The 16,170-nt window shown below is 40.5% G+C and overlaps 1 long non-coding RNA gene across 1 annotated transcript; it reads right to left on the reverse strand.

The window, feature by feature from the left end:
* Positions 1–3,550: 3,550 nt before the first annotated feature.
* On the reverse strand, positions 3,551–9,989 carry LOC144379540 (uncharacterized). Its single transcript, XR_013442698.1, has 2 exons — positions 9,855–9,989; positions 3,551–3,805 (listed from the first exon to the last, which is right to left on the reverse strand). It is a non-coding gene; the product is annotated as an uncharacterized LOC144379540 (long non-coding RNA).
* Positions 9,990–16,170: the final 6,181 nt, after the last annotated feature.

Here is a 16,170-nt window from a genome sequence, read left to right on the forward strand (position 1 = left end):
ATACCAGGCAGTGCCTGGGTAATAAATTGGGTAATAAAAGCTGTCTCAGTATCCCCAATATAACCATGTTAGACAGCGTCCCCTACTCTAAAAACTCCAGTCCCTTGTTTTACAATAAAGTAACTCTTCTCAATATTAGCACATTTTTTTTTAATTTGAGATACACATTCTGTGTATATTTAATGATCCTGGAATTTGTAATATATTTTTTCCTCATGAAAACTTTGTTATAGCATCAGGGACCATCTGTTTCTTGCTACCTCCTTAGAACCTCATTTCTTATAGATATATTTATTAAGAATGGAGAAACTCTTTTTTGCCCATTTTAGTTTTCAATTGATTTCAATTGATTGACTTTTTTCAAAACATTTAATGATACAAAATAATCTAAAAAAAATTAATAGTCCATGACATAGCACTGTTTGAAGCTCCCTCCTCCCCCATTTCTAAGTACCTGGGAAAATGAAACATGATTGATGTCCACTGCCTGTACCTGGGCCACCCTGTAGTGTCTCCATTTATTTTCCAGACCCTACCCCCAATTGTAGCACTTCTGGAAGACCCTGGGAAAACTGGTCTTAGATAAGAAGTAGCTTTTCTTGCCTTTATACAGTTTTTCATGGATTCAGGCTCCATCAAGCCTAGCTCTTGAAAGTCTCAGAAGAAGAAACAGACAAGCCATGGGAGGGATTTGGAGAAAAAATGAGAGTTCAGAATCCAGGGAATGTTACTTTCTCAGTTCCCAACAACTATGATTTCAAGATTCCAATGAAGAATAAGTGGTTTAGAACAAATGGTTCCTATCCTCAAGGAGCCCTTTCTCTCATAGCCATCAGCATAGAGATGATCTGGAGTATACCAAGTACCTGGACAGTGAATACAAAGAGCTCTAACTGTAGATCTAGCCTCTTTCCTTAATTTCTTGCTGAAAGGAAATAACTAAGAGGAGATAGCTTCAGGACCTTCATGTAGCTCCCTTAAACAAATTCTTACATCTAGATTACTCAATTCCCCATATTTATCTTCTGCCCACTTCTTCTGAGATATTGAAGTCCTCATCAAAATGTTCTTTCTTAATGGGTGTATAATACAAGCTGATCCTGTTCTTAAAGGGAAGAACTACTGGGAGGAAGGTCTTTGGGAAAGCATTCCTTAGAAGCTCATTTGCAATATTTGGGATTAGTTCCCAGGGTGGCTAAGAAGACCTAAGATAGAAAGAAAAATTGGTCAGTATCAGTATCATGTTGACAGTAACCAAAATAGGACCATCTTTCCAAAGCAACTGAATGATTCTCTAAGTGTAATACCATGAATCACAGAGTTCCTCAGTTTCACACACACACACACACAAAAAGTGTCACTCTCTCACTATGTATGAGCATCATTCTGGGCACAATAAAGTTGGAAAGGAAATAAAAGGAATCTGACCATAGAAGCTTCTGTTTGCCCTTCCCTCAGCACCCTTACCCTTCCCAGCTGGCCCCTATGATTTGGGAAGCTCACCATCCCAGAGGCAGTCTAACCACTTCCACTATTTTTATGGTTCATCTCTTTTCAAAAAATGGCCTTTAACCAAAGAGTCTTGCCTGGGACTTCTGGATTCAGATATTCATCACCAAAATTCAGGTAAAATAATTCCCTCATAAGAAATATTGGCATTCTCATAAACTCATTCCCCAATTCAGCCTGCATTTCCCAGGAAGGAGCAGAGAATCACTTGGTCTCATGTGTTTTATCATGTCAATTTGAAGCTGAATTTGCTCTGCTGGTAGGAGACAGATAAGGAGCAGGGAAGGGAGTATCAAACTAATTACTACCTTAAAAATTGTAGCTAGAGGATGAGGGAGAATCACAGAAATTGAGAGGTTATAAACAGGTTTGGAAACTTTCTATTACTATAATGTATGAAATATAGGCTGCTAAAAAATGATATGCATGAAAAATAGCTTTAGGATAGTTGAATATCCCTACTTGAATTCTTGTAATAATTTGAGGGTGGGAGAAATTTGGTTACAAAAACAGGTTTTATTCAAGATGATTTCTCATTCTGTCTACTTGATAGTGGCTATTATGAGGCTCAAATGAGGTAATGTGCATTTTGAAAGTAATTTTAAGCTATAAAACACTTTACAAATATTGGTAATGGTTCTTTATGACATTATTAGTATTAATCCAGTCAAAAACTCATATGGAACTTCCCAAGTTACTTTCAAGTACATCACAAAACTATGTGGGATAGAAGATGTTGGGCTTAATTGTTTCAATTTTACTCCAAGGCATAGAAGGAAAATGTTTGGAAATTTATGACAAAATTGGGACTAGTATCCAGGTCAACTGTCTCCTGAGATAGTGGAGTTCCTTTTATACCACAGTATTCCTATGCAGAGAAATTAGATCAGAATACTATAGTAGCCTAGCATAAAGGCATAGTTTTATTCAAGGGATCTGACCCTACAGAACAAAAATATGCCTGTAGAAAACAGGCTAGCCATCTCACCATAAGAAGAGTTTGTGGAAGAAAGAATATGACATTCATAGGAAGTTCAGGTTGTGTTCTCACTCTGCCACTGTGGCACACATTATATTTTGCCTAACCCAAAAGATACCACCAACACTATTTTCTCTTATTACTCCACTGTACAGGCTAGAAAACTTAGTACTTATTTTCCCACCAAGATGACCATTAAGTGTGGCTATGGGAAACAGCCCATATCAATAAAATATATGTTAGTTTAGGACCTTCATGTATTTCTTTTCTAACAAAAGAAATAGTTAACATTGATGTTATCATTCCCTCTTTTTCCTACCTTGATTCCATATATAGGATCTGAAGCTACAATTGCCATATTATGACCCTGAAACCTCAAGAATGAAGAAAAATCCAATAGAATAACAGGAATATCAGTGTTTATACTATCTAAGTGCTTGATTATTGGCAACATCTTCTTACCTCAGATTTTTAATATTTGGGGAAAAATTAAACCTCATTTGTTTTAAACCACTTTAGGAAAGTGGATTTTGTTTGGTTTTATACAGGTGAATGTACTCTTAACTTGTAGGTTATTTTATTAATTTGCAATTGAGTATGCTATTTACCTCCATGAGCTGGTGAAATAGATAACTTACCACCTAACACATAGGATATTGAAAACATTAACTGAGAAAGTACATAGAGAAGGATAACAGAGGCTGACACACAGAAGACATTGAATATACTTCTTCATCCTCCTTCACTACTGTCTCTTTCTCCATCTCAATTACCATCACTTCCATCAGTTTCCTCCTTACTCTCCTCTTGCTCCACTTTCTTCTCCTATGAATCTTTTTTACAATTCTCAATGAAAATTGGAACCATTTTCTTTCTTGGACAGATCCCAATACAAGATTTCAAGCCTATGCTAAGTGGAAGATGGCCAAGAAGTAGACTTTCTAAGTCTAGAAGAAAAATAATAAATTAAATAACATATAAATGTAGAAACACCCATGAAACTTCTTAGAACCCCCTATATTAGTTTGCTAGGGCTTCTGTAACAAAGTACCACAAACTAAATGGCTTAAAACAGCACAAGTTTATTGTCTCACCATTCTGGAGGTTAGAAGTCTGAAATCAAGGTGTTAGCAGAACCATGCTCCCTCTGAACGTACTAGGAAATGGACTGTTCCGTGTCCCTCTCCAACTTCTCTGGTAGCCCCAGGTGATCTTTGACTTGTAGATGCATCACCCAATTCTTCCATCTTCATGTGGAGTTTACTCTGTGTTCCTTCACACTGTCTTCTCTCTGTACATTTTTGTGTCCAAATATACCTGATTTAAAAGAACACAAGTCCTATTAGATTAGAGCCCACCCTAATGATTTGGTTAAAACTGAAATGATTCTATTTCCAAACAAAGTCATATTAAAAGTTGTTGGAATTTATAACATGATTATATTTTCTTTTGGAGGACATAATTTAACCCATAACACTGCTTACAAATATTTTAGTCCTTGCTTAATTACTTCCGCATTATACTCAATCAAGAAGAAACTTGCTTTCAGCTAGATGTCACAATTTTGTCTTATTCCCAGTTATACCTATGTTTTCTGTTTAAGATTAGTGTGATTATAATTTTATTTTCTCCAAGAGTATTTATCTGTGAATGGGAGATTATTTAATCCAGACAACTCCAGGTACTCTGAGAGGTGGTGAAAAAAATATGAGACATATAGAGACTGGCAAGAGGGCACATACTCTGATTCCTAAAGGCCTGACATAATCTAAAAATCATCACCTCAGCAAAAATCATGCTTATATGTTTGATACTTATGGTGATAAATTCCCAACAAAATCAATTCCTTTGTCTCTTTTTCAAGAATGACTTCTCTAGGCCAGATCCAGTGATTACTTGTCAACCTACAATACAGAGATTTTAAATGATGCTGAGGGGCTTGCCTCTTTCCAGTGTTATTTATTTTTATTATTTATAAGCGCCCAAATGTCCCTGGATTTTTGCCACAAAGAAAACCAAGTGTGAAGTTAAGAGCAAGATTCATTGGTTCTGATTTCCCCAAGGAACACACATAAAGAACCTGATTACCAGTGTTAGCGAGACAGCCGTTTTCAGCACTGGACAGCAACTACCAGGCCTAACTGTCTTGGGCCACTGCATAAGGAGAGACCTGATAGATTGTAGAGAAGAAAAATTCTCATTCAGTAGAAAGGAGGTGGACAAAATAAACCTGACTGGAGAAAAATAGGAATCCAATTAAGACTGGGAATTCTGTATTGGCAATTTTAATCATTTCCTTTTTTTTTTTTTTCCTTTACTATCTGAAAAGAGTTTTTTCCTATCTAATTATGAATCCATTCCTTTCAGACTGATTATCACCACATTATAAGAGCCATTTTCTCCATTCTCCTCATGTATGATTTTTTTCCCCTTGCCTCACACCAAGTTTCCCATAGTTTGTACAGATTTTGTCCTCTATTTTTCCTCCAATTTCTTTTCTGATTTAGCTATTCCTCCCTTCTTCTCCCTCATTGTAGTTTATCCCTCATATCAGGCAGGAAATCTTACCAAACTAGAGAAGAGTTCCCACTCACCTAAAGAAAAATGACCCAGCAAGTGTAGGTAGGATGCTATATCTGGCCATTGTCTCTAGGGCTCTCTGCTAGCTGCTGACTAAACTCTAGTATTGAAATTGCTTTTGCACTGTGCTTCTTCCACTAAGTGTGTTTAATCTGCTGTAAAATTGTTTTCATGGTTGTAGTCAATGTTATTGTAACTGTTTAACAATGTGCATTTCTTTGCTTTACAAAGGGCCTTGACAGTCTCTATGCAAATTAGTGTCTTGTCTAATGCCATTAAGCATGTTTCCTGGGAAAGCAACAACTGGAATCATGGATAAACATGTACACTCAGTCAGGGGGATGAGGAAACTAGGGTAAGGAAGCAGAGATTCTATCTGTGATACCTGGAACAGGCATTGCCTAAAGATACATAATCTTTACCTTAACCTGTAGTCTTGTGTTTAGGATAGAAGTAAGCAGATTTTATTAAATCAGCTGAACTTGTGTCCCTTTTATCATCTGGGGCTGTCAAACTCCACCCTGAACTAGAACATAATGGATTTAGATTGGCCTAAGAAGGATTTTTTTTTTTAAAGATTTTATTTATTTATTTGATAGAGACACAGCGAGAGAGGGAACACAATCAGGGGGAGTGGGAGAGAGAGAAGCAGGCTTCCTGCTGAGCGGGGAGCCCGATGTGGGGCTCGATCCCAGGACCCTGGGACCATGACCTGAGCCGAAGGCAGACGCTTAACGACTGAGCCACCCAGGCGCCCCGGATTTTTTTTTTTAATTTGGGTGAGTAATGACAGCCATGTTTCAGGTATCAAGCATAGAGTATCTGAGATAGAGTTTAGAAGGCAGAATAGTGATTGAGAAGTGTCTGTGGGTCAAGATCTGTAAGAAGAAGGGAAAGAAAGAACAGGCCTTTATATTCCCATATCCAACAGGCATTGTGTGTGGGCCGATGAGATAGGAAGTGACCTGGGAAGAAACATTTCTTTGCAGCTGACAAGATCCCTGCAAGGACTGGTAACAAAAGGCTGTTGCCAAAGCTAGTCCCAATAACTGGGACAGCAATTCTTCACTAAAGGGGGATCTGAGTGGTGTATCATAGTGTTCACAACGTAAGGTAAGTTTATCATCATCCTAGAGACAAATAAAAAGAAATTAAGAGGAGTTAAATGATTATTCAAGGTCACATAATAATTATATTACTTATATATTATATGTTTATTATAATAATTATATTATAATAAACATTATATATTCTAATAATATATAATACTAATACTAGTTGTTGTTATTATCAATACTATATTCGGAGATCTTTTTTAAGCACTTCACATGTGTCCTTGTTTAAATGTCACAACAACCCTGTGGGATAAGTATTATTCTAATCCCCATTTTAACAGATGAAAAACTAAGACACAGTAACATAACTTTTCCAAGATAGCACAGGTAGATCTAGGGTTCAAACCCATCAAGCATGACTCCAGAGACCATGTTATTAATCACTACATCATACTAAGGCTATCTGATTTTGAACTCAGAACTTTCTTTTTTTTTAAGATTTTATTTATTTATTTGACAGAGAGAGACACAGTGAGAGAGGGAACACAAGCAGGGGGAGTGGGAGAGGGAGAAGCAGGCTTCCCGCCGAGCAGGGAGCCCGATGCGGGGCTCGATCCCAGGACCCTGGGATCATGACCTGAGCCGAAGACAGAAGCTTAACGACTGAGCCATCCAGGCACCCCGAACTCAGAATTTCTGTTAATAAATCCCTTTTTTTCCCTTTATGCTAAGATGGAATGACTTGGGAAGGTGCTAATACTAGAGAAAGAAAGAACTAAAACTTTTTTCTCAAAGGTGAAACCCAAGCAGAACATTCCTGAAGCCACATTTTTCTGGCTTCACCACTCAGGAACCAGAAAGATCATCTGAGTGTTATAAATCAGAAGTTCCCTAATTTTCCTGAGCTCTGAACCAATGCAAGCAGGTTTCCAGCCTCCCCAGGAGCCTAGAGGAAGGGGCATGTCTGGAGTATTTATTTATACACCCCTACTTCCATTCCCCTAAAAGGCACAGCAATGAGGAATTTTCCAGACTTTTTTTACCTTAATGTTGGTCATGCTGTGTGGACCTAGATCTTTCTTAAACCAATACCTGTCTGGAAGGTCCATTTGCTTCTTTGAATAGGATCCTATCAGCAGCTAGTCAGTATTCTAGTGGCCTCTTCCCTCTTCTGTGGCAAATTCTACATTTTGGGTCTTTCAGACCTTTTATATAAGCCTCCCCCCTTCCTCCCTCCTCCTCCTTCTCTTGCACCAGAAATTACAGCACCTACATTCTCTATGCCCTGCTGAAAGCCCTTGCTCTCACCATTCAGTATTCCTGTCTTTTTTGGAACATGTAGAAGTGCTTTAATCAATTTCTAAAAGCTACCATGTTTCTTTTTTCTCTGTTTCACTCAACCAATATATATTAAGCATCTGAGAAGTAATCTGATAAATCCTTGAGCTCCAGAAGCTCATAAAGTACAGGAGAAGACAGATACACAAACAAATAATCACAAATGATATGTTTGATAGACCAGAGTTGAGATACAGATAAGTCCAGATAGTGAAGATCGGGCACACCCTGGGTAAATACACCTATCCTTCAATGTACCAGGACACGAGTTGATTCTTGGGAAAATTAGTACTTGATCCATGTACAAAGTCCTTAATCTTTGTCAAAAGAGAAACTCAAACAAATTCAGACATATGCGACGGTCTGGGGATACTGTGATATAAGCCAGGTTAGAGCTAGAATGCCCCATAGGTGAGGAAGGAGTTTGACCAGAGTTAGGAACATGGTCTGAGGGTTGAAGAGAAGTGATGGTTTCCAGTGGAGGATTCAATTTAGTCACCTGTCATGACCCAGATACCCTTACAGGTTTGTGCACTGTCAGGAAAATGACTGTGGGTGAACTGGAAGAGCTGCCCCAACTAAACTCTGAAATTTCAGTCCACAAATATACCTACCCTAGGATCATCCCTTACAAATTAGCAGGATAGAAAGGCAGAGCTGGCCCATTCTAATGTGGACATGAATGTGACCTCATTAGTCTACCAGCTGGTGCTTCCAGAATATTTGAAGGAAAGCCTTCCCTACTTGCCTTCCTTTTGCTCCTCAGTAATCCTACTGCCACTACATTTGTACACTTAAAAATGGTTAAATAGTAAATCTTATGTTATACATTTTAATCACAATAAAAAATTTTAGAAATTTAAGTGAATAAACCTAGACACAGACCTTACATTTTATACAAATATTAACTCAAAATGTGTTATGGAAATCAGTGTAAAATGCAAAACTATAAAACTTCTAGAAGAAAATAGAGGTGAAAATCTACATGACCTTCAATTTGGTAATGAAGATTTAGATACAACACCAAAAATATGATCCATGAAAGGAAAAAAAAAATAGTAAGCTGAACTTCATTAAAATTAAATACTTTTATTCCATGAAAGATACTGTTAAGAGAATGAAAAGACAAGCAAGCCCCAAACTGGGAGAAAATATTTGCAGAATACATATTTAATGAAGGTGTTGTATCCAAAATATATAAAAAACTCTTAAAACTCAAGTATAAGAAAACAAACAACAGAATTTTAAAATAAGCAAAATATCTATACAGATACCTCACCAAAGAAAACATACATATAGCAAAAAGTATATAAAAAAAGATGCTCAACATCATTTGTCATTATGAAATTGCAAACTAAGCAACAATATGAAAACACTACGAACTACTGTAAAAGGCTTTTTAAAATCTGAAATACTAATTGCTGCTGAGGATATAGAACAACAAGCACTCTCATTAATTGCAGATGATAACGGTATAACCACTTTGGAAGACAGTTTGTTTCTCACAAAGCTAAACATAGTCCTACCATAAGACCCAGCAATCATCTCTTAGATATTTAGCCAAATTATTTGAAAAATCATGTCCACACGAAACTTGTACACAAATGTTTACAGCAAATTTATTTATAATTGTCAAAAACTGAAAACAACCACAGTACCCTTCAATAGGTGAATGAATTTTAAAAACTATGGCATGTCTGTTGAGGAACATGATCAAAAAGACATGACCATCAATTGACCCATGAGCTGAACCCAGGCACTTGGAGACTCCTCACTCCTTCCCCTGTCCTTGGAATGTGGGTTCCACTTGCCTTTCCCACTCCGAGGCTGCTCCAAGGACAAAGTCTTGAGATGGTGATGGGATGTTGAAAATACCTGCATGGTATACATGGCTGAGTCTAATTCAGGACTCTTTATAAGCCTGGAAGATTTGGAGGGTGGTTGATGGATGCAGCCTTGGTCCTCCTCCTGTCTTCTCCTCTCAATTCTGCTACCAACACCTCCCATCCTGAGCAAGGTATTAATCAGCTTCCCTCCATGGGCCTTCGAGAGGTGGTGATGATGCATTATAAACACAGACCAAGAAAATCACAGAAGAGCAAGCAGGGATTGTAATGAAAAGAGAAATTGGTTATTGACTCCATTTTCTTTCATTTAGTCATTTAGATAACACATTCTCCAGTGGGAGTCAGAAATACTGGCTTCTAGGCACTGAATAACTACTCCATCCCCTGGGGATCAATGCACACATCTGCACATGAGAAGTTTGCATGGCATGTGGTGGAGACTTCAGGGTCCCAGCTCTGCTACTAACTAGAATTTGGAAATGGGCAAATCATTAATCTCTCTGAGTTCAGTTTCCCCATCTGTAAAGAGGGAGTAACATTACTTACCTTGACTTATGGGGTAATTATGAGGATTAGAGATGGTGTCCAAGGCCTGACAAGGCTCAGTGCATAGCAGCTGCACACAGAGAGGAAGCATCTGCAGCCCTGCCAGTTCCAATGGCAGCATCTGATGATTCCAATGATACACTGGGAAGAACAGACAATGGAATGTCACACCTGTGATTGCTGCAGGGACTGGAGATACTGGGGGACAGGACTAAGTGAGAACCACTCCACTCAGGACTCAGATGATAAAACCAATAGCAATAATTAATAATAATAACAATAACAATAATAGCACAATGTGTCAGACCCTGCACAAAATTCTTGGGATCTATTAACTCACCTCACTATCACAATACACTTCTGCATTGGTGTCTTATGTTTATTTGCTTATAAATTGGAAGCAGACACTGAGATGGAGTTTAGGGTGCAAGACATTTGTTATGGACCAGCACCTGTGAAAGTGGGGGAGTAGGACTGGGAAGAGGAAGAATTCTGGCTGCAATGAAGCCCCAACAAAGCCTTGCCAACCTGATGGGGAGGGTAGGGGTGATCATTGCACTCTAAGGCTGTCCCACACTGGCTAAGATGGGCAGGCTTCATATCCTGCATGGTTTAGGCTTTCCATGGGTATCCCAAGCAAAACTGTTACCCCTCACCTGAGGCTCTCCACAGGTCAGGGCAAGACAGAGGGCCTGACTGTGTGCCAACTGCAATCCCTGGGGTTGAGGAGGGGGGAGGCAGCAAGTCCTTCCCTGTGGTGGGAATGTGGGCAGCACAGTACATGTGGTAATGGAAACGCAGAACAACTCACCGAAGATCACAGTGCATGGAACCACTAAACTACATTGCTTTTTGACAACTGACATTTGCACTGTACTTTGTAATTTGTAGAGTACTGTCACCTCCATATATCATTTGATGCTCCCTACAATGCCGTTGGGACTGTCGACTCTACATGTCAAATGAGGAAATTGAGGATCAGAGACTACATTGTCTTGTCCAGTCACACAGAAAGCAACAGAGGCAGGATTTGAACCCCGTTGTCTCTGTACCTGACTCCAAAGTCAGGCTCTCTCCGCTGAGCTACACTGCCTTTCTTAGGTTGCTTTCAGGTCCCAGCACCCAGCACTGGGCTGCAGTCTCTGTTTTGTCTGATGGCATGTCAGACAAAAAGGCCCCTTCATCACACAGAGGTGAGTGAGGATGTCAGTTCCAAACGTGTCTGGGATGAAAGAGGACATATGCCCCCCAAGAAGGTGCACTTCTTGGAGGAAGGTCCTCCATAAATGGGGGAGGAGGGAACAGGAGATTGATAGCCTGACCTTGGCAGGTGGCCTTGTGGCTGTCCCTTAAAAAACACCATTTACAGACCCAGACATTTCTCAGCTCAAGCAGAGACACTCAAAGACCAATGCAAATAAGGCAACAATATCACTGACATGGAAAGAATAGCAATGTTATCTTAATGGCTCTGAAATAAAATACAATCACTGGAGGGAATTTACCCTGAAATCATGTTCATGGGCTTTGCAGGTAAGACTCACCTTCCTGGCCATTACCTTGGTGGGCCTTCTCCCTAAAGGATGAGGGTGCAGAGGCCTTTCTTAATGCCCATGTCAGGACTACCCAGGGCACAAGCCTCTGGCCCAGGCCCACTGCTCACTGCTCCTGGAGTTTTGAAATGAGGCTAACCACAATAGGGGCCTCTGTACCCATGGCACCCTGTGGCCCTCAGACCATCAGCTGTGATCATTTCCCTTTGTGGTTGAGCCCTCAGTCACCTGGCAGAAGGGTTGCATTACAATTGCCTATTTTCCACAGCTGGCTCACCTCCAGGGACTGCTCATTTCCCAAGAATTAAAACTGAAAATCCTAAACAAGGTTTTTAGCCTCTTCATAATCTGGACACAAAAAAATAGTTTTAGATTCATCTCCAACCACTCAGCACACCCCCAGCTGTACTGAAAGTCTTACTTCCCAAACACAGCATGGACTTTAATGGGCTTTCAACTTCTGTACCTCTCTTTGGTGTATGTCACCAAAGAAAATGTACACATGGCAAAAAGTATGCAAAAAGATGCTTAACATCATTTGCCATTAAGGAATTGCAAATTAAGCAACAATGTGATAGCACTACAAACTAATATAATGGCTTTAAAAATCTGAATACCAATTGCCAGCAAGACCTATTCTCAGCCCAGTGACCCAAGTCAATATCTCCTCTTCCATGTGCTGTCCTGGCCTCCTCCCTCCCCCCAGGTTAAAATTATACCTTTGTCCTGCAGCTCATGAGAGTCTACTATCCTTCTCTTCTTGACCTGTGGTTCTCCTGAGCCCAGAAGGGGGCTTGAGTCTGCCCTGCGTCCCTCGACCCTCCCACAGACCCTGACACACAACTTGTCACAGACCCTCCCCTACACCCTCCCACACACCTCCCACTGACCCTACCACACACCCTCATACACAATCTCCTACACACCTTCACAGACCCTCCACAGATCCTCCCATCGACCCTCCCATAGACTCTCATACACACCTTCACACAGACCGACACACACGCTCACAGACCCTGCCACAGATCCTCACAAACCCTCACAAAGCATTTGTTGAATGACTGTTGACCTGAACCAGGCACCTGTCTCTCCTTATTTCTAAGCCCTGCCACCTCTGCTCTGACCTTCAGAGGCTTCAAAAATGACATGCAGGACCCATGTGCAGGGCAGAGGGTGATGATGTCAAAGATACTGCCATAGCCAGGCTCACTAGTGCATAGAGGGGAGCTTAACACCTGTAAGTTTCTGACCTAAGTGCCTGGCCTGCTCCTCCTGCCCTTCTCCTGCAACACATGCACACTCTCACATGCACACACACATACTAACATACACACACTCACACATGTTCATATACACAGGATTTCACACGTACATATACACATGTATGCATTCATACATATGCACACACACTGTCTCACATACACATGTGCTCACACACTCTTTTTTTATTAACTTATTTTATTTGAATTCAATTAGTTAACATATAGAGTCTCATTAGTTTCAGAGGTAGAGGTCAGTGATTCATCAGTTGCCTATAACACCCAGTGCTCATTACATCATGTGCCCTCCTTAATGCCCATCACCCAGTAAACCCATCCCCCCACCCACCTCCCCTCTAACAACCCTCAGTTTCTTTCCTATTGTTAAGAGTCTCTTATAGTTTTCCCCCTCTCTGATTTTGTCTTATTTTATTTTTCCCTCCCTTCCCCTATGATCATCTCTTTTGTTTCTTAAATTCCACATCTGAGTGAAACCATATGATAATTGTCTTTCTCTGATTGACTCTTATTCTCTTTTATCCTTAGTCATCTTTCAGATGAATTATGAACACTTCAACCTTTTTGCAATTCCAGGGATTGTCATTTCTGAATCTCCTCCTTCACTTTTTTGGCAAATAAAATTACATATATTTAAAGTCTACAACATGATGATTTGACATACATATACATGTGGAATTGGAATGATTACCTCAATCGAGTAAACTAACACATCCATCACCTCACATGGTTAATTCTTTGTTTTCTTGATGAGAACACTTAAAATTTACTCTCTTAGCCAATTTCAAGTATGCAATATATTATTATTAACTGTAGTCATCATGCTGATATTACTTCCTCAGAACTTACCTTGTAACTGAAAGTTTATATCTTCTGACCTAATCTCCCTACTTATCCCATCCCCCAGCTCCTGGTGCCCTATTTCTATAAGATCAGCTTTTCTTTTTTGCTCAAATTTCACATATCAGTGATGCCATACGATATTTCTTTTTCTCCCTTTACCTTATCTCACTTAGCATGACGCCCTCTACTTTCATCCATGTTATCACAAATGGTAGGGTGAATGTTCTCGTTTAATTTTTTCTCATATTTTACATTTTTATTGTTGCAGTATAGTTGGCATACAATGTTATATATATATATATATTTTTTTTTTTTTAAAGATTTTATTTATTTATTTATTTGACAGAGAGAGAGAGTACAAGCAGGGGGAGCAGCAGAGGGAGAGAGAGAAGCATGCTCCTTTCTATCCAGAGAGCCCAACATGGGGTTTGATTCCAGGACCCTGGAATCATGACCCGAGCTGAAGGCAGACACTTAACAGACTGAGCCTCCCAGGCACCCCGGCATACAATGTTATATTGGTGTCAGGTGTACAACATACTGATCTGAATTTCTATACATTACTAAATGCTTGCCAGGATATGTGTAGTCACCATTTGTCACCAAACAACATTAATACAATATTATTGATTCTATTCCCTATGCTGTACTTATTATCTCTGTGACTTACTTATTTTATAACTGGAAGTTTATGCCTCTTAATCTTCTTTACTAACTTCACCCATTCCCCCATCCCCCACCCCTCTAACAACCACCAGTTTGTTCTCTGCATTTACAAGTTTGTCTCTGATTTTGTTTGTTCGTTTGTTTTGTTTTTTTGGTTCTACATATAAGTGAAATCATATGGTATTTGGTCTCTGTCTATTTCACTTAGCATAGTAGCCTTTAGGCCCATCCGTGTTATCTTCAAATTCTGTTCAATTCAGGAGGCCTTTCCCCAGGTTCAAATTCTCAAAGGCAGAGACAGCTGGCCCAGTAGTTAACATGGAGAGAAAACATCAGTGCCTCCTCAAAAGTAAGCTTGGTTATTTCCTGTCTACCCAGTTTCCAGGGGGTTCAAGCTTTTCCCATAAAATAGGGAAGATCAAAGAGAGATAAATGGGGTCCCTCCTCCCATTTCAGACAGGAAGCCAGGACCTGAGCCTTCTGTTCCTGACTCAGAGTACCCCAAGCACCCCCTGCTTCCTCGTCCTCCCTGCCTCCAGCATAGAGTACAGACACCCTTGCAGGCTATGGCTCCAGCAGAAAGTCCAGAGATCTTTTAGGTTTGAGATGGCAATGCTAGGAGGACACTTGCCTTGAGATGATTCAGGGGAGAGAGGCAAGCGGTAAGAGGAGAGTGTGTATGATTATCCAAAAGTGGGGTGTACTTTCTGTGCTCTTTTCACTGTTCTCCCTGCCTCCCCTGGAGTTGGGGATGTTCCCAGCCTCTCCCTCTAAGAAGCAACTGAATGTGTCCTGGGAGGCCCAGAAAGGTGACCTAGATTAATGGTTAAGCCCTGCCACCTATCCTCCATGGTCTGTTTCTGCATCTGTGAAATGTGGGTTGGAGGGTACAGATTTAGAGTTCTTTAGTGCTGTTATGGGCACGTCCAGTCCTTGATCTAAGAAGTTACCTGGGCTGGTTGGGGTTTAAGGAAAAGACGCATAAGGAAAATGCCTCCAACGTGAAGCCCTAGGTAGAGAGGGCACCTGTGAGTCTGATGAATAGGCCACCAAGGCATATAAAGACACCAACCAATAGCAGACTCTGCATCCAGACAGCACCCCTTAGCAATTATAAATACTTCAGGAATCTTGGCCTCTCCATCATATGACCTTAGGTAAGGCCCTGTCCCAGTCCCAGCCTTGGTCTCATCATCTTACAAATGATCAGGTTGACCAGAGTGATCCCAAGTCCCTTCTGTTCCATGGTCATATGGCCAGGAAGTGTCCTGTACATTCTGTGTCTGCAGTACTCAGTGGCATTCCTTTATTCACAGAGCCTATAATCTGGCCATACCCTGAAGCTTAACACTCAAGTGCTAAACTGCTATTGTAGGGTGACTTTCATTTCTAAAACCTGCTACTACTTTTAGCCCCCAAACGTTTTCTGTTCCCAGATCAGGGAACAGAAGCACCAGGCCCAAGGGAGAATTGGGAGAAGCTGCTCTGTGCTTTCCTCAGGTTCTCATGACCTTAGACTAAAATAATAGCCGGTAGGCCCCATTGATGCCCTGCAAAATGCGGTCATGGCTACCTGTTATCATAGAATGAGCACCAAAAGCAAATGATCCCCACTTCTCCTTAGGTGTTTTGGAGGAGATGCAGGTACATCTGGACAAAATGAAAGATTGATGTTCTCCCCACAGCACCGGAGGTAGCTGTGTTCCTTCCCACAGCTAGCTGTGAGCACCTGCTGTTTGCAGAGTTCAACGAGTTTCAGAAACACCAGCTAATGAGGTCCCCAAGCAGCCTAGCCAGGCTCAGCCTGATCATTCCTTTCTGATTTACCACCTGCAGGTTGATGGGGATGAGAACATGAGGTTTTTAGTCCTCCATCTCTAAGATGGGATGGGAAAGGGATAGGTTTAGGCTCTTGTCTACTCTGTAGATACCCGAGTGTGTCCAGGATGATCAGGGTCCCTGATCTGGTAACCACTG

Source organism: Halichoerus grypus, chromosome 11, assembly GCF_964656455.1.
Source record: "Halichoerus grypus chromosome 11, mHalGry1.hap1.1, whole genome shotgun sequence".
In the NCBI taxonomy this organism is placed as follows: Eukaryota; Metazoa; Chordata; class Mammalia; order Carnivora; family Phocidae; genus Halichoerus; species Halichoerus grypus.